The sequence below is a fragment of the Herpailurus yagouaroundi genome, unplaced genomic scaffold (genome assembly GCF_014898765.1).
Source record: "Herpailurus yagouaroundi ecotype Mexico unplaced genomic scaffold, PumYag 28, whole genome shotgun sequence".
Taxonomy (NCBI): domain Eukaryota; kingdom Metazoa; phylum Chordata; class Mammalia; order Carnivora; family Felidae; genus Herpailurus; species Herpailurus yagouaroundi.
The window spans coordinates 134,892,405-134,911,500 of NW_024412376.1; the positions used below are offsets into that span (position 1 = coordinate 134,892,405).

At 41.1% G+C, this 19,096-nt stretch overlaps 1 protein-coding gene and 1 long non-coding RNA gene across 8 annotated transcripts in view; one reads left to right on the forward strand and one right to left on the reverse strand.

Annotated features, from left to right (window-relative positions):
* The window catches only part of RHOH (ras homolog family member H), a 45,021-nt gene that overhangs the window by 1,487 nt on the left and 24,438 nt on the right, over positions 1–19,096 (reverse strand). For 4 of the 7 annotated variants that reach the window (XM_040485167.1, XM_040485177.1, XM_040485212.1 and 1 more), the window contains exon 2: positions 231–344. The gene's annotated coding sequence lies outside the window, so the exon portion shown is untranslated. Of the gene's footprint in view, positions 1–230; positions 345–3,018; positions 3,576–19,096 lie in introns of those variants that run through there. The other 3 variants (XM_040485194.1, XM_040485204.1, XM_040485185.1) reach the window with 2 other exon arrangements.
* LOC121036720 (uncharacterized) lies at positions 578–4,821 on the forward strand. Its single transcript, XR_005793451.1, has 2 exons — positions 578–682; positions 3,571–4,821. It is a non-coding gene; the product is annotated as an uncharacterized LOC121036720 (long non-coding RNA).

A 19,096-nucleotide genomic window follows, 5' to 3' on the forward strand; every position in this document is an offset into this window, starting at 1 on the left:
AACTTCCTCATTGGCAAACTGATTAAACACGCCCACCTCCGTGTAGCCAGTCCAACCCACTGTCCACTTACTCTTCCCTTTGGCAAGAAAAGCTGGGCACATGCCCCAGCACAGACACCCACAACCCCACCCAGTAAGAAGCAGAAGCTGATTTTATCTCTAAATCAGGCTAATGATAAAAATACCAGCAACTGCTCCGATATCAACACGAAAAACACCTCAATAGCAACCTGATGTGTGAATGTGGCGTCTTCAAACAGCTCTCTCTTGGCTTCTGCTCCAAGAAGTGGAGAAGGCAGCAGACAGCAGCTTCAGTTTCTAACGGACCCCAGCCACTTCGGGAACTGCAAGAAAGAGAAATGCAATGAGTGACAATGTAGGCACTTCTCTTCATTTATTGATTAATCCACCAGTCCTTGGTTTACGTGGGAATTCATGCTGAGGTCAGAGAAAAGAATCCACCAGAACTCTAAAATTTTGCTGTGGTTTTTCTTTTCAGTTTTGTCAAATACTGGCTACAGATGTAATAGAGAGAGCACTGTCCTTGGCGTTTTCTGCATCTGAAATCAAGCTCCGTAACCAATACGACGACATAGCTTTGAGCATGTGACTTCATCTCCAAGCCTCTGTGTACACATCTGCAAGAATGCGATAAACTGAGGAACCACTTCTCAGAGATGTGGTGAGGATTAAATTAGTTCTTTCTTTTCAACGTTTCGAAACAGCTACGTATGCACCAGGAACACCACTGGGCCCTAGTCATATAAAATAACTGGCTTAAAAGCAAACATATTCAGTGCCTGTCTCTTAAACAGGACTGTACAAATATGACAGCATCTGAATTTCGAGAAAGGGTCAAATAAATTCTCATTCACTGCAGGTGTAAGAGCTCCAGACAATGAGATCAGCTTTGGAGACGGTGTCCCTTCCGCTCAGGGACATCATCACAGGACAGACCAGCTTCAGACGAAGGAAAAATCTTTCAGACCAAAATTCAGAGTAAAGGTTATTAATGCAATATGGGCTTATAACCTCCCCCACAGGCTGTCTTCCTGACTTGTTATATGTAAAGCAATGTAAAATAGACCCATAGGTCTGCTTCAAAACGTAACTTTTTTTCTTAAATTTTTTTTTACATTTATTTATTTTTGAGAAACAGAGTGAGACAAAGCTTGAGCGGGGGAGGGGCAGAGAGTGAAGGAGACACAGAATCTGAAGCAGGCTCCAGGCTCTGAGCAAGCAGTCAGCACAGAGCCTGATGCAGGGCTCGAACCCACGAACTGTGAGATCATGACCTGAGCCAAAGTCGGACGCTCAACTGACTGAGCCACCCAGGCACCCCAAAACATAATTTTTTAAAAAATCACTCCTCTAAATCCTGACATTCCCTTCCGGGAAATTTTTGTTCTTATCAACCCGTAGTTTCTGTTTGTTTAATTAGACATAACAGCATTAGCAAATAAGTTAATCAAATACATAATTCACATGATTTTCGCATTTTCACTTTTTTAACGATATGTGAGCTGGGTGACCTTGGCCAAATTACTTAAACTCTCAGAGTCCTGGTTTCTTCATAAAAATGAGAATAAGAAAAAATTACCTCTTCATGAAATTATTGTGAGTATGCAGCTTGTGGAGAGGCTGTCTTAGCATAGAACCTGGCATGTGGGACCTATAGGGAACCGTCATGTTATGTATTTCCACTACAATTTATTTAAAATGCCAAATATTGAATGTCTGTGGCATGGGGGCTGGGATGTCAAATGTTCAGCTGGACTCTGTCTGAAGACTCACACTGGGTCACTCATACACTATGGTCCTTGACCTCTTTGTCACCAGACCTTTGAGCAAAGTCTCCCCTGGGGGGCTCTGTCAGGTCTCAGACCTTAGCTCTTTAGAACTATAGATGACTTAAATATACGCGTTTGTGATCCTCTCATTACTTGGTCCAGAGCCAAGACCTTTTAAGACATTTTTGAGTTTCATTTTGATGCCAATGAAGCAGAACTGGAGCTAGGAAAAAATGTGCATGTGTCAGGCTTTTGGTTATTAAATAAAATCTTTCTGATAGATTGATTGGGTAAAAGCCAAATTTCCTAAGTAAGTATCTGCAAAAAGAAGTAGATGAGGCGAAATTGTTGAGAACACCACTTTAAAGTTGGGTGGATCTGGAGTTGAATCCGAGCTCCCAACTGACCACCCATGCAACAACCTTAGCAGCGTTTCTTAATGTCCCTCAGCCTCCATTTCCTCCTCTGAAAATTGTTGTAATAATATCTACATCATGGGGTTGCTGAAAGAATTAAATGTGCTTAGATGTATACACTCCTTAGCACAGAGCAAGACTCCTGGGTGGAGGTTGAGTGTCTGACTCCGGATTTTGACTCAGGTCATGATATCACAGTTTATGAGATCGAGCCCCACCTTGGGCTTTGTGCTAATTGCAAGGAACCTGTTGGGATTCTCTCTTTCCCTCTCTCTCTGCTCCTCCCCTACTTGAGCTTTCTCTCTCTCTCTCTCTCTCTCTCTCTCTCTCAAAATAAATAAATAAGCATTTGAAAGAATCCTTAGCAAATGTAAACATATTATATGTACATAGTCAACACATAGCAAACATACAATAAGTAGTCCTTACTACTAATAGCATTGTTAAATAATAATTACTAAATGTAATGCTAAACAAATATTAATTATAAGTGAGGAATTTGAAGTGGCACTATAGAGTTTTCTCTGCCAAAGAGTGCCCTGTGTATCTTATACCAAGCCATCGTGACCAAAAAGAGGGGGATTTCTTCTTGTAGCATGAAAACAAAAATATCATGTGAACAAAGAAATTCCTGTCTGAGCTGTTCCACCTAGCAAGAGTCAGTGACCTTCATTCTTAGCCAGTTCTAACACCCCGAGGCACATCAAATCAGTTCTCAGGGCCTCAGTTTCCCAAATTATAAAGTAATTTGACAAAATTAGCTTTCTCTGTGGTTCTATTAGAACGGAGGCCACGAGGGAAAATGTTATTACCTGCCTCGGTGAAAACAAGAACGTAAACCTCTGTATTACTCCATAGCAGTAAAGGCAGATGATAAACTTTGATGACACACGTAGCCTTCAGCAGATGGCTAAATATGGAGCTGGGAGAGGAGAGGGGAGGGGCTCCAGTCCATGTTAGAGCAATACCCTATATAGACATGAGAGATCATCTCCAGTCGGCGTGTCACATGTACCCACAAAAGAGCCGTTGTGGGTCCCATAGTCAGTGTGGAAGGCTGATGGGCTTGATTTCAGTGGAATTTCTCCCTTTAGGAGAAACTAATGGACCTGTAGGTGAAAAATAGATGTGGGTTTCAGTGGTACTGCACAAGTGGCCAACCGGCAGGGATGACCCACTTATGTGTCCCTCCACACAGAAGAGTAACTGAGAGCGAATTCAGATGGCATCCTGAGTAACACCACCAAGTGACCCTTTGAGGACTTAAGTCACACTGGAATCCACGACCTTTTAATCTCAGAAGCTCTCAGTTCTCAGTAACTTGATTTTTGCCCCCTTTCTCTTTTTTTTCACCATTTTCACAGAAAGTACACCTTCCACAGGCCCGGATGTTCACACATACAGAGGAAAGAGGGGAGTGAGGCTTCCCCTCGCAAGGGCAAGTGGAAGGATCTTCTGTCTACTGCAGCAAAAGAACAAAAGCAGACAAAAAGGAGGGCATAGGGACGAGGTGTCCTAATTCGCCTCATCTCCTGGAAAGCTGAGGGACATCCAGTAGGAAATCCTGGTTTCACTTGGGCCTCAATTCCCATCCCAACTAACGGGTGCCTGCTCTTCCGTACTGATGTTTCTTCAGACAAACTCAGTGCATCTCTATTTGCCTGCGAAGACCTGCCCCTCACTCACCCCCCAGCTCCCACCTCTTCTTGAAAACGGTTTCTGATGATCTGACCTACTGCTGGATCAGGCGTTCCCCTCTGTCTTCTCATAATCTGTCCCCATGAACCTCTCACGTAACCTTCGTCACACCCCGATAAAGAAGTTGGTCCTTTTACGCTTATCCCTCCTCTATAAAACCAGAATAAGATCTGCCTGACCTTCCCTGCAGGAAGCTGATATGCATCAGGTGGAAATTATAACAACACAGCAACAATTCGTGTTGTACTTCTACACAACTGTGCATTTAGAAGTCTTCTCTCCTTTATTCTGTGAGACAGCCCCTTAGAACAACAGAGCACTAGATAAAACTAAGGTGAAATCAGGACCATTATTAACTAATGCCAACTTCTAGGTTATCTGGGCTTGGGTTGAGGCGGCTTACTTCAAAATGCTGATGGAATCATCAACTATCTTTTTTGCCAAATGTGAACCAGGGCTGCCATCAGCCAAGAATGGCCTGTCGATTACAGAGAATACGTCTAAATGTCATCCTCCTCAAAAGAGCTTTGGGCAAAGGACCTGCTCTAGCAGCAGCCAATTCATTCATTAAGGAAATTGATTCTACCACGAATCTAACACACTTAGGTGATTAAGAAAGCATCATGTTCTTCAGCAACACATCTCCTGCCAGGGCCTTCCATCAGCGGCCCATCCCTGCCTAGCAGGGACACCACAGCAAGAACAGGCCTTGCCCTGTATGGGTGAACCCACGGAGAGCTCCTCATCTGGCAACGGGGCTGCGCTTCATTTCCTTTCTTTTCCTTGGCAGGGGTGGGGGATGGGGGGCTCAATTCAAAAAATCTTAAGCAACTTAATAGAAAAAAAAGTGTAATTATCTCTAAGTTTTATCACTCCAAATTCTTACTCATTGTCTAATAAATATACACTCGTATCTATGTCTTCTAAACATTTTCTCAGATTTTTTTAAAATGCTGATTTTCAATATAGTCTACACACTTGCCAGGTTTTAGCTAAATTACTTCCCATTGCTTCAACAATTTATAATTGCACTGCCATTTCTCCGTTGTTAGCAGAGCCTTTGAGTTAGTTCCCCAGTATTTCACTATAACTCACATCTGTGCTTTTTTTTTTTTTTTTTTTAATGTTTATTTATTTGAGAGAGAGAGAGAGACAGAGTGCAAGCAGGGCAGGGGCAGAGAGAGAGGGAGACACAGAATCTGAAACAGGCTCCAGGCTCCGAGCTGGCAGTACAGAGCCCCATGTGGGGCTCGAACCCACTAGCTGTGGGTCATGACCCAAGCCGAAGTCGGACCTTTAACCTACTGAGCCACCCAGGTGCCCCACATCTGTCCTATTTTACATATAAAAAGTATATATGCACATATACATATATATGTTACTTTTACATGGGCTGATTTCTTAGGATATATATTCACAAACATGGTATTACTGGGTCATTGGGTCATTTCGTGGCTTTTATTTACATTATTGAACATCTTTCAGGGACCGTACCAAGCAATTTGTATTATTGATTAGTTGTTTTATTCATTTAAAAAAATTTTTGTTTGGGGTTTCCTGTGTGGCAGACACCATAGTACGTCCCAAGAGCACCCCGGTAAACAAGATCGTTGCTGTCTGCACAGAGATTCATGTTTCACAACCGTAGAGACTTGCCCACAGCCACACAGCAAGCACACGGCAGAGGCAAAGTGAGCCCTAGCTAGAGTCTGACTCCAAGCCACAGCAGCTCCACGTGTCACCCTTCACCCATAATTCCGACCAGCCTGAGCCAAAGGATCTCAGATAAAACTATGCTTTCTACAAAACCCAGTTTCAAGACACTTTTCTTTAGCCACCTCTTCCAATCAGATCCCTATTCTTATCCTACAAATGAACCAGTTTGGTATTTTACAAGTGTGCTGTGTTTTGATTTGGAAGCTAGTTGCCCAAGTGTGTTCACTTTGTGAAAATTCATCAAGCTGTAGATCTACAATGTGTTCATTTCTCTGTATGTAGATTAAACTTCAAGAAAAAGTATATTTTAAAATAAGGTTACTGCCTTTGCAATGAACATCTTTTCAAGTAGTATTTTATCTTAAGTCTTATCTTGCGAGAGTTCGTTTCACTCATTCTCAGCCCTGCATTAGTAATTCCCCTTGGCATGTTTCTAATTGCTACAAATAATGATTAAATTCCCCTTAAAAATCACAGAAGAAAATCCGTTTTGTTTTTTTTTTTAATATTTTATTTTTAAGTAATCTCTACGCCCAATGTAGGCTGAAACTTACAACCTCGAAATCAAGAATTGCAGGCTCTACCGACTGAGCCAGCCAGGCACCCCTCGGTTTATTTTGATACAAAAATCATCTGTCTCAAATGGATTTTTTTCTGAAACTTTACTTGCAAGATGCTGGTTTGCAAGGTTTTTTTTTTAAAGCTTATTTATTTATTTTGAGAGAAAGAAAGAGAAAGCAAGGGAGGGGCAGAGAGAAGGAGAGAGAGAATCTCAAGCAGACTCTGCACTGTCAACATAGAGCCCAATGTGGGGCTCTATCCCACGAACCACGAGATCATAACCTGAGCCAAAATCAGGAGTCAGACGCTTAACTGACTGAGCCACCACCCAGGCACCTGGTTTGCAACTTTTAACACTTGTTCTCCAAAGTCAAGTTTCTAAGCAGTATTTACGTGTCTAAGCCTAAACCCTATTCCATCTCACCATAACTGAGTTAAAACGGAGCACCACCAAGCACTGAGACTTCCCATTATCTCAGTGCCCTGAGCCTCAAAGCCTCTGAACCAAGAGCCTTGCTCCTCTGACCCTCAGGCCAAGCAGGGAGCATGGCACCCTTCCTCTCCTCTGTTCCAGCCACCCTGCCCAGACTGGTCTTTTCCATCCCCAGGAGCACAATAATCAGATTGCCACCACTGGTCTAGAGTTCTCAGCTTGATCCAAGTAAAGCACAAGGCCAGCCAGCCAGCCAGCTGCCCAGAGCACTATTAGGGAACACCAGAACCTCATGTCAAAACTACAGTGGTGGGAAAATGTAGTTAATGGCTTTTCTCAAAGTAATAGAAGGCATATTCTGAAAAACTGCTTGGAACTCGGTGTGCAATCCACATGGGGCACACTCAAAGAAGGTCACATTCTCTCCTAATGTCTAAGGAACGTGAATTTCATTTACCAAAGGACTCATATTTTCTCAATTGGGCATGCATGTTTGGGGCCCAGTTTGAATTGTTTGAGGAAAGAGTGAGCAAAGAGGCAGATACACGCATATGTAACCACCCTATGATGTAATGTTGCCTTCAAACAAGACTGTCAAACTATGGCTCCCCTACAGGTCAAACCCACCATCTGTTTTTGTATGACCCATGAATTAAGAATGGTTTTTACATTTTTTAATGATTAAAAAAATCAAAAGATTATTTCATGACATGTGAAAATTATATGAAAATCAAACTTGTGTCCATAAATAACATTTTATTGGAACACAGTCATGCTCTTTCATTTATGTATGGTCTATGACTGCTCTCTTGCTACAAGATAAAGTTGCAACAGAGACCTTATGGCTCACAAGGCCTAAATTATTTACTATTCGGTCCTTTACAGAAAAAGTTTGACAACCTTTGCTATAAAGAGAGGCAGTTCAGAGTAAGAAGAGAGCAAGACAAGTAAGAAGAAGAAGACGACTCTGGGGTCAGGCAAGCTTGAGTTTGGCTCCAACATCTGACACTTACTGCGTGGCTTAGGGGAAATTACTTAACTTCTCTGAGCTTTAGTTCCTTTCTCAATAGAGGCAGTATAGCATAATGACTAAGAGTATGGATTTGGGAAACATTGCCTCCCGGCTCCACTATCTACTGGCTGTGTGATCTCATGAAAGTTACTTAATCCCTCTAAGCCTTAGTTTCTTCAATTGTAAATAGGCAACAATGAGAGTATCTACCTAACAAAGGTTGTTGTATGGGATTAAATGGGTTAGTGAAGGCAAAGCACACAACATGGTACCTGGCACAGAGTGAGTATTATAGAAGTATCTACTGTTATAGTTATTGACCTAGGAGGGTTGTTGTAAGATTATTATAACTAGTATACATCATGAGCCTAAAACAGTGCCTGGAACAAAATAAGCACTCACAAATAGTAACTGCTGTGATGATGTTGATGTGAACCAGTTCAATAAAACCCAGAAGAAGGAGCATTTAATTCTCTGGAGGTGGGAGAAAAGAGTGGTGAGAATGTTTCAAAGGTGACGTCTGATGTGTAGGATGAATAAGATTTTGACAAAGAAGAAGAAAGGGCACAGGAAGGAGGGAGGGAAGCACGAACAAAGGCCCAGAAGCATGAAAGTACATGTCTTGTTTGGGGAAGTGGAAAGTAGTTCCAGGAGGCTGCCCTGTGGGTTGCTAGGTGGGGAGAGAGGAGAGGACAGCAGAGGGAATTATGGGAAATGCTCCTGTATTTGTTTTCATATAATCCAAAATTGTTTCAGGCCTGTCAGCACCAACAGCATGTACTATGAGCTCTATAGCCAACTAAAATCCCTGGGGCTTTTTGCACATATACTCTTACTAATCCATTCTCTTCTGATTTTAAATAGTACCTATTCACTAGACTTCGAGTACCCATCATGTGTCGGGCATTGTGCCATACAATGAGGCAGATTCTAAATTGAATAACACACATTCCTTGCCCTCACAAAACTTGGAATCTAAAGGCAGTACAAGCCATAAACCTCAACAGTGCCTAAAGAAGGGCCAGATGCCAACAAAGGAAAAAGTGCTGCTTACAATGGGCAGGAATCCGGAAAGGCTTTGTAGAGGCCAGGATATTAGAACATGACCCTTAAAACAATTGAGTTGAGGTGCACAAAGATGAAAGAGAAAGAGAAACATGACCAGTGAAAGAAAGAAACTTCCGGCATGTAGAGCTAGGAGGCCAGAAAGGAGGAGAGACATCCCAGCACATCCCTGAGGCAGAACTGACACACCCAGTCCCACAGTGAGAAGACTCTGAAGCCCCAGGCCTGGGGTCCTGGGAGGAAGCCATTGGCAAACAGGTCTCTGAGACCAGGAAGAGTTCGGTATTTCAGATGATGGTGCCTGCTGATAAGCCAGAGAGATTTCCAGAGAGCCCAGGGGGCTGTGGCCACATGACAAGGGATGAGAACGACTGGGAAGGGAACAAGTGATGGCAGAAGAATAGTTCTTACACTTCCATGAACTTTGGGGTGAAATATTCAGTTACACACATGTTCTTGTCTACGTAGTTTATAATGGAGGAGAATTACGTAGGAACAGGCGGTTCTTGGATGAATAAGCTAATTCATCAATATCCTTTAAAATAGCAGTGCGCAAGTATGTTGACTGGCCAAGGAAAAGTCTTCCTAAGTTGAATGGGGCCGCGCCCCCCGGGGCAAGTAGATTTAAAAACGGTATATACAGCATGATTCCACAGGTATGAAAATTCCAGAACACTATATAACAACATGGTAAGGTGGATTGTCTGCAGTCCTAGGATTGTAGGACTCTCATTTTCTGGTCCTTGTTTATGTGCACCGTAAAACATTTCCACAATATGCTGGTGTTACTTGAGCAATTTTGAAGTGTTTTGTATGTATGACTTTGGTGTTTGTTTGTTAAGTTTATTTATTTATTCTGAGATAGAGGTAGAGAGAGAGGGAGAAAATTAATCTCAAACAGGCTCCACACTATCAGCACAGAACCTGACGCAGGGCTCTATCTCACAGACTGTGAGATCATGACCTAAACCTAAATCAAGAGTCAGGTGCTTAACTGACTGAGCCACCTAGGCACCCCTATATGGTTTTGTTTTTTACATTTGGCTTGGAAGGGAAAGAAAAGGCTGATCTGAGTTCCCTTGAGGCTATAGAGAATTTCTCTGAGTCCCCATCAGTGTCCAAAGACAAAACTTTTCTCTATCTAGACGGTTTAAATTGTTTAACATTACTTCTAGGAATGGCTTCTGGTTCCTTTTTAAAGGTCTATCTTGGAGAGAAGACAAGCAAAACTGAGTAATTCAACCTTCTCTCACGGTCTCAAGCCTATCTCTCTTCTTGCTCATGAGAGTTTTTAAGTCCTTTTTTCTGTTTTTTATATGTTCAAAGAAGTTTGAATATGGCCTGGGTATTAGAGGACATTAAGGAACTACTGCTAATTTTGTTAGGCGATAATCATATTGTGGTCATACATATTTTTAAAGTCCTTATCTGACAGGTGAATTGAATACGTTGTCTGGGATTTTAGACTATTCCATAAAAGACAACAACAACAAGAAGTAAGGATGATGGATGAAATAAGAGTGGGAAAATGTTGACAGCTGTTGAATGATGGTTACATGGCAGGTGTGTTAGTCTATTTTCTCTACGTTAGCGTATTTTCAAAAATTTTATGATGAAAGTTTTAAACGGTGGAATCTTTTATTTTCTATAGCATTTTGTCCAAGCTGTAGTTTCATTCTCATCTTTAGTTACAGAGAAAATGCAAAAAAAGTATCACCCAAAATTAAAAAGTACAGTTTATGCTACAATGGCTTTTTCAAGTATTTTAAAGAATGTTGGTGCATCGAATAACAAGTGACCTAAAGGTAGACAGAGCAAAGTCTTGGAGCCCGCCTCCCTTTGGGATGGATCTAGAGGAGGAAAAGCCATGGTCCTGGATTAGGATTCCCAGGCAAGTCTTTAAAAGAAAAATGTTAGCTTCAAGTACAAGCTCTACCTGCATCTCAATATATCATCTCTGTCCCTGAGAAGTAAGGGCAACTTCTGGAAAATACTCTACCCAAAGGATACTCTTGAAGTTACTTTGAGATTACCTGAAGTCTTAACTTTCTAAACAGCGTAATTACAGTCTCTGACTTGCTTTGGTCTTCCTTACCCCAATTCTGCAGAATTAGCTCTTTGCAAAAAAGCAAAAATGTCATAATGAAAATGTGAAAGAAACTCAAGAGTGAAAATGTATTACCCACACAAAAACAGATCCCAAACCAAAGTGACTCTGAGAGTCAGGGAGACCATCTGCCCTGGGAGTCTTTTTTGTCTGCAAAGGTGAGGGGGCAGGCAATGGGAAGTTTATGCTTTAAGATGCTGTGTTCTCCCCTTGGACCTAAAGTAGCTCTCTTTCGGATGTTTACTTACTGTGAAAATATGAATTCTGCATGACATCTGGATAGACCTCCACCAAGCCCAAGACCTCCCAGCTCTAAAGCAGCATCTATGATGAAGAAAACCATCACACCCCAGGGTTTCCCCAGCACCCCAGTGCTGGCACCTCCACTACCGTAACTGAACACACATAGCCAGGCCATGGGTGGTGACCAGCAGCTCTCTTTCTCTTTGCTGATCCAATCAGACTGGAGATGGCCTCACTTTAACTTCTCTCCTCATTTTCTCCGGATCGTTTCTGTAGGCCGTTTTTTTGTTTTGTTTTGTTTTCTGAGTAGTACATACACGTTCTAGAGCATTTCAAAATACTGAATAATCTAAAAGACCCAAAGGAGAAAAGGGAAAAAAACCAACTGCCCACTAGAACCAAAAGCTACACGATATTAGCGTACCTTTTCCTGTTTCTTTTTTTCAGTGCATCTTTTTTTTTCTTCTGAAACTAATGCCATACTTTATATGGAGCTTAGTATCTTGCTTTTTAAATTTAATATCTACATCATAAATATTTCCTGTATCATTAAGATTCTCCAAACATATTTTAATGACTACATAATGTTTCATTATATGAATGTAGCATTGCTTTTTAATTAATTGCCTGTTGTTAGACGTTTAAACTGCTTCTGATTTTTACTGTAATAACACTGGGTGAACATTCTAAAAATAAATTTGTATAAATACACAATTATTTCTTTAGTATAAACAGATATGAGTGCAACTACTGAAACGAAAGAGAAAAAAATCAGCCAATGAAACTCCATAAGCAGTGTATGAGAGTATTCATTTCTCTACCAACTGCCACTGGGCATAGCATTGGCCGATTTGATTTGTTCTCATTTGCATTTCATATATGACCAGTGAAAATAAAAATTCGCTCATGTGTTTGTCGGCCACTTCTACTTTTTCTTCTAGAAGTCGTCTGTTTTACCAACTTCTCTAGCAAGGTAGCCATTATTTCTTAACAATGTCTTAAAATCTCTTTAGATATTAATCCTTTTGATTAAGTAAGCTTGCAAACTTTTTAAAATATATTTTGTGCCCATGTATTCTGGGAATTCCCCTAAATTCCTGGCACTCCCCCATCATTGGGCAACCACTAAACAAAATGTAAAGTAACATATCCCCTGATGGATAAAGAAACTTAGCATGATTAGATGCTCACAAGGTCATCTAGTTCAACCCACTCATTTCCCCCATGAGGAAGCCAAGGCCGAGAACAGTGGTTTAGCCCCTGGTGGCTGACTCGAGGCCTGGAAACTTGGATCAGCTGACTCAGCACTGTTTCAGTTCACACATATATATGATGTCTGCATTTTACAGCCCATACTTAATTTCCTTAATATTAAAAAAAATTTTTTAATGTTTATTTTTGAGAGACAGAGACACAGAGCACGAGGGGCCGAGAGAGAGACACACACACAGAATCTGAAACAGGCTCCAGGCTCTGAGCTGTTAGCACAGAGCCCAATGTGGGACTTGAACCCAGGAACTGTGAAATCATGACCTGAGCGGAAGTCGGACGCTTAACGGACAGAGACACTCATGCACCCCAGTGTTTTAAATGCAAAGTGCATATAGATGGCTTATAGATAGATATTCCAAATCAGTGGCTTTTTACTCAACATATAGCTCCCGGTTTTAATATAAACATCCTTTTTAAACAGATGTTCCCCTTCTCATTAACTTCGAGATAGATCATCTCTCTTTAGGGGCAACCACTAATTCCAATTCTCTAGAATTAGGATAAACCCTTAACTTACAAATTGCTAAAGCTATAAAAGAAGTCAAGGTATTTTGTTCTGAGTATTTAGCCAAGAGCATGGAATGAAGTGAAGATGATTTAGTTTCAGGTTCAACAGAAGAAATTGCTGATTTTTAATTGTTTGCAAAGAGGTGAGATTGCAGTCAGGGTCTCAGATTCTCATCCCCATTGCTGATTAGCAGTATCCTTAGGCAAATCGCATAACCAGAACAACAAAATACGGATGTTGATGCATAGTTCCTAGGATTTTTAAGGTGATTAAAAAGAATCTATCTCCCGTGGTTAGTGGGGTGTCTGACTCTTTGTAGAAAAGGATACCAATAAATACTCATGTGGTACTTAACAATAGCCAGACACTATTTGACATGCTTTATGAAAATTAGCCCATCAATCATGAAACAACACTATATGGTTAATACCTTTGTTCTCACGTTTTACAGCTGGGGAAACCAAGGCACAGAGAAATAAAGTAATTTGCCCAAGATGACAAGCTAGTAAGGAGGGCTGCAGGCACTGGAACCTGGTGGTCTGGCCTCTGAGCCCACTCATAGTGCTGTGTACTTCCCCTCCCACTGCCTCTAATTTGGGGTAAGCCTACCTACCACTGCAATTTTGATGAAACAAAGCAATCTTCTATGGTCTGAATGTTTGTGCCTCCCTATAATTCATATACTGAAACCTAAACCCCAAGGTGATGGTATTAGGAAGTAGAGACTTTGGAGGTGATAGGTCATGAGGTTGGGGCCCTCATGAATGGATTAATGCCCTTATAAAAGAGACCCCAGAGAGTTCCCTCACCCCTTCCACCATGTGAGGACACAGTGAGACGGTGCTCTCTATGAGCCAGGAAGCAGGACCTCACCAGACACCAAACCTGCTATCCCCAGGATCTTGGACTTCCAGGCCTCCAAATCTGCAAGAAATAAAATACTGCGGTATTTTGTCACAGCAGCCTAAACAGACTAAGACATAATCCTAAAATAAAGGTAAAAGAGGAGGAGAAATAGCTGGCAAAACACTTTTCAGCTGGTAAATGACTTCTTTCTTACTACAATCCTCATTTCTAACAACATTTGAAAGATTTCTCCCTTAAGCGGGCATTCTCACCATTGGGAGATGTGCCAAAGAGCGATACCTTTGTGGAGGAAGACCTGACAGGATCCAGTGCCTGCTCAAGCTATTGGTCATGTGAGGCTGATCCCTTTTTAACCTCTCTAGTCTATATGACAAAATTGGTGTCAGTAATAATGTGTAAGAGTTAGGAACAATCATTATTTTCTTGATCCATTCTTCAGCTTTAACACAAGTAACAATTCAAAGAAAAACCTATTTCAATTTTTAAATTATTCAAATGCAGTGAAGTGTTTCATGTAGGAAGTAAAACTTGTATTTATTTTTTTAATGTTTAATTACTTTTGAGAGAGAGAGAGAGTGAGCAGGAGAGGGGCAGAGAGAGAGAGAGAGAGAGAGAGAGAGAGAGAGAGAGACTCCCAAGCAGGCTCCGTGCTGTCAGCACAGAGCCTGGTGCAGGGCTCAGTCCTACAAACCATGAGATCAGGACCGGAGCCGAAATCAAGAGTTGGACGTTCAACTTACTGAGCCACCCAGGTGCCCCTAAAACTTCCACTTCTTGATCAAAAATATTATACTTTTCAGTTTGTGCTCTGCCTCACTGCTTTAAATTTAAACACAAAACTCCAAGAGGTCACATAGAATGACACAATTGAAGTAAGCCGAGTACTATTTCAGTCTCTGTAATCATTGTGCAATCATTCTTTATTCCTCGTCTACTATGTAAACTCAGGATTACATAGTGCCATAAAAGTGAGAATCGCAATCTGCCTAATGGACTCCATACACACCCCTAAGGACTTACTCTGACTCTATCACTGCCAGCGCATCATGATAATTAAGTTCAGACCTACACTGGTTTTATTGCTGTTTTTAAATTCTCTACAGGTGATGATGTCCCTTATTACCTGCCCCTGGGGTAGAGCCCTTCCACCACCCTGCCTTTGGTATGCCCTGCCACTAGCTACCAAAATTTTAAACACATATACCTTTGAACCTGGCAATTCCAATTCTTTAAATACATTATCCTGTTGTACCTATACAAGTAGTCAAGACGTATGTGCAAGAATTTGCATTGATGCATTATTCATAACAGCAAGAAAAGAACTGGGAATAACTGAACAGTCAATCAAAAGGCAGTGGTTAAGTTAATTCTGCCATATCCATGCAGCACAATCCAATACAGCATTAAAAAGAATTAGGTCATCCTGTATGTATTGAGAAGGAGGCCTATGATACGTTCGTAACTGAAAAAAGCAAACAGTTGAAAAACTTGTAAAGGGTCCCATTTATGCAGAAAAGTAAATGTACAAGCTTGTTCTGGTGCCCCTAAATGCCCAGAATGCTCAGAAGGGCATTGGTCCAGGCAGCGACAAGGTATCTGTGCAACAAGGAGCAAACCCCGGCTCGCCATGAATTCTCAGCTCCTGTTATACATGACCCTCTATAGACAAAGAGCAGCTATTCCTTAATTATCTAAGGGAGAAAAGGAACAAAGAGGAATAACCTAAGAACACAAGTTTGTATAGCTTTTCCAAAGTGTTTTAAATCCCCCTTTGTAATACAGATGCATGCACTTTTATATGAATTATATTGCAGACATAATATATAATAGCAGGATTAAATATCTCCCTAGATGCTCAAGTTCTGATCAAGGATTTACAGACAATGGGAGAAACAAGCTTATAATGACCCTGAAACTGTCAGGATACTCCAGAGCAAAATTCTTTTTCACCTGTTCAATTCATCACTTATGCATATATAATGTTCTATTAACATTAAGTTCCAAATTCACAGAAGTCTGAAAAAAATGACAGGATATCTGCCTTTAATTGCCTTTAAACTGGCTACTTTTAAAGAGCCTACTGGGGCCAAAGATAATAAAGAAAATGTTAATATCGTTTAGGCCTAGAGGTTTTTTTAAAAAAACTTTTTTCTTACTTAGTTAATAACGTCTCTGACCCTCCCTTTTTTTTCTCTATAGAAGAAATGACTTCATGGGAAAAGGTAATGTGTTAGCCATGCAAAGGCAGAATGCTATGGCTGTGCTTCATCATAATAAGGTCCCATAAAACTGAGACCTTAGAGAATAAAATCCTACATTAGAGAGAAAAGAAGCAACATCCTGCATACAAACGACCTCATGCTCAGCTTCATCCCACAGAAAAATTAAAACTTAAGTGGACAAGTGCATAATAAAGGTAAATTCAAAATGCCAGGAGAGACTGAGGACAGAGCACTTACATCCTCGAGGGTGGTGGGGATGGAGGGAATGGAGAGGAGTGACATTTGAAATGGTCTTAGAGGAGGCAAAGAAAATAGGATGGGAAGACCTGAACCACACAGAGGAAGTAGCTGGTGCCCAGTTATGCATGGGGGAAAGGTCTGTGCGTTTGGAGTGTAGACAGTTGACTTTTGTGGCTGAAACACAGGTGGGAGGTGAGGTGAGGAGGGACCCTGGGGCCAATTTACTCCACATTAAGTATAAAATAACCTCCATCCAGCCGTCTCTCTCTCATTACCTTTTTCCTTGTCACTATCACCATGTCCCCTAGCCATTTCTGTAATCTCTCCAGACTATGTAGCATTCCCCAAACTCTTCCTGTCTTCCCTGCCTCAATAACCTTAAGCATCCTGTTCTCATCTCCTAAAATATGATCTCTCCTGTTCTGACTTTTCCTGGTCAAGTTCTACCTGACCCAGAGCCCAGCTCAAATGCCACCTCTCCATAAAGGCTTCCAGAAACTCCCACTAAGCATTAGCTTTTCCCTTATTTGAGCTCACATATCATCTTTAAATGTGTTTACATTTTACTTTTTTGAACAGTTAATACATGCCTGTAGTAAAATTCAAAAAGTACAAAAGTGAAAAATATGTCTCCCTCCTATGCCTGCCCTCCATGGCCCTGGGCCATTTTCCCAGAGGCAACCAGTGTATTACGTTTCTCATGCATTTTTCCAAAACTATTAAATTACGACAGGTATTCACCTGCACACATGCATGAATGCATATGTGTAATTATTCTATAGACACATTCTTTTTTTAATATGCAGACTACAGTCTACTATACTATACTCCCTGCTGCTCTTCTCACCCAATAATACATCATGAAACTTTGTCCTTATCAGCAGATTTTGAGTTGTCTGATTCTAAATACCTTTAGTAGAGGACTAAGCAGTTCTTCCTCAGCTATGGATCAATCTGAAGACATAAGTGTATACTAAATATAAATGGAGAATCAGTGTGGGGATTTAGACTTTTTCTCACTGTGTTGTATGTAGAGGCTGCTTGCAGCAGACAGAGCCCTGGACTATGAGTCAGGCTCAAATCCTGGCTGTACCACTAACTATGCGACCTTGCTCACACCAGCTAGCGTCTCCAGACTTCAGCTTCTTTCATCTGTAAAATTAGGCATTGGACTTAAAATGGGCCTCACCAGTACTCATATTTCACGTTTCTATGAAAGCACTGATAACATATGGTGCTTGGAGAGCAGATGTTGCCAGAGAAGAAGACAAAGGGGCAGATAGCTCAAAGTTCTTGCCATGACGATCTTTCCCTGTTCCCAGGATTTTCCTTTTATGTTGCTTTGCTCGTCCTTCCTCCTCTACCCTCCAACCTTGACCCAGAGGCATGCATGCTCATAAGGCCGCTCAGGATGGGCACATCGGCCAAGCTAAGCACAAAGGGCCCCAATTATCTGATTTCAGGACCGTGTTCAGCAGCAACTATCTTGGATTTACACAAAATACAAACAGAATTTGAACCTCTTTTCCTGGAAATATGTCTCAGGAAAATTTAGAGTTCACTGGCCTAGTTTGTGACAGAGAGAACTTGCAAACACTGAGTGCCTTAGAGAGTTTTCAGAGACTGGAGAGAGCACCCAGACCATTTACAGACCTCAGCAGCAGAACAACTAGGTGTCCAGGGTGGCCAAAGGCCCAAAGGTGAGGGTCATTTGAGCCCCCCAAAACTCCCTCAGTTCTCTAAGTTATCCTCAGGGTTTTCCTGAACAAAACAAAAACAAAATGTCCCTCCCAAATGTCCATACCAAGGACAAAAATTCTCAAGCCTTATAAAAGCATTCCCTAGAACCTTAAAACAATCAAACACTGAGGACCAGATGTCCATGGAGGAGCAACTAGTACAAGTCCTAGCAGGGAGAGAGATGCTGGAAAATCATCTGCTCTTGGCAAGGGACTTGCAGCTCTTTCTAGATCATCCATGGTTCCTACCTGGAGTTCAATGTTCACCCTTTGTGACAACTCTCGTGTCTGTACACGTCTATCATCGACGTCTTTGAAACCAAAAGGCGTGATCCTAAATCTGTTTCTAGCAGCAGGGACTTTCAGAAAACACACTGATTTCTTATTTCTGCTCATTTTTGCCCTCACTTGTTTCTACTTTTAAATATATGACAACTTGTCACATAGAATAACTTATCAAAGGGGGAGGGGAAAGGCATACACTCTTATGATTGAGTTCCTTACTATTTTAGAAAATACTTAATATGGAAAAAGGCATATGACAACATTGTTACGTTTTTTAAAAAGTAAGTTCAAAACACTATGTGCAGCATGACCTTGATTTTTCAATAAAAATAGAATGAAAAGTAATTAACTATATCAAGATGTTAACAATATTCTTATTGGTGCAATTATAGATTTTTTTCCCTTTTTTTGTGCTTATCTGTAGTTTCCAAATTTCTTTCACAAACATATATTGCTTCTGTCACAACAACAAGGAGGTGTAAAATTAGCTCATGATCCTTTGTAAAAGAAAATATAAATGTGTCCTGCAGTTCCTTCCTGGGTAGAAGTAGCATTTGCTAGTATCACTGGATAGTCACTTTTAAGAAAATGTGACACAGGATCAGGATCAACCTTGGATTAATGAAATGATCAAAATACAGAAAGTCAATTAGCCAAGATTTTCTCTCTCGACAGTGCACATATGAGCACTGCCTAAGTACAATTCTCAAACATGCTTGTTTTTTGTTTCCATGGATGACCAACCATTTTCTTTCTGATTACTATCTCTTCATATAAATCCAGCTTCTTAGGAGATGATCCTCTAGTCACCTTCATGTACTAGGTTACCCTAGTCTTGTCTTAGTAGTACAAACCCACCTGAAATTAGTTTCAAGAGACAATAGTAAGACACCGAAAGGAACCACTCTGGAAATCATCATTC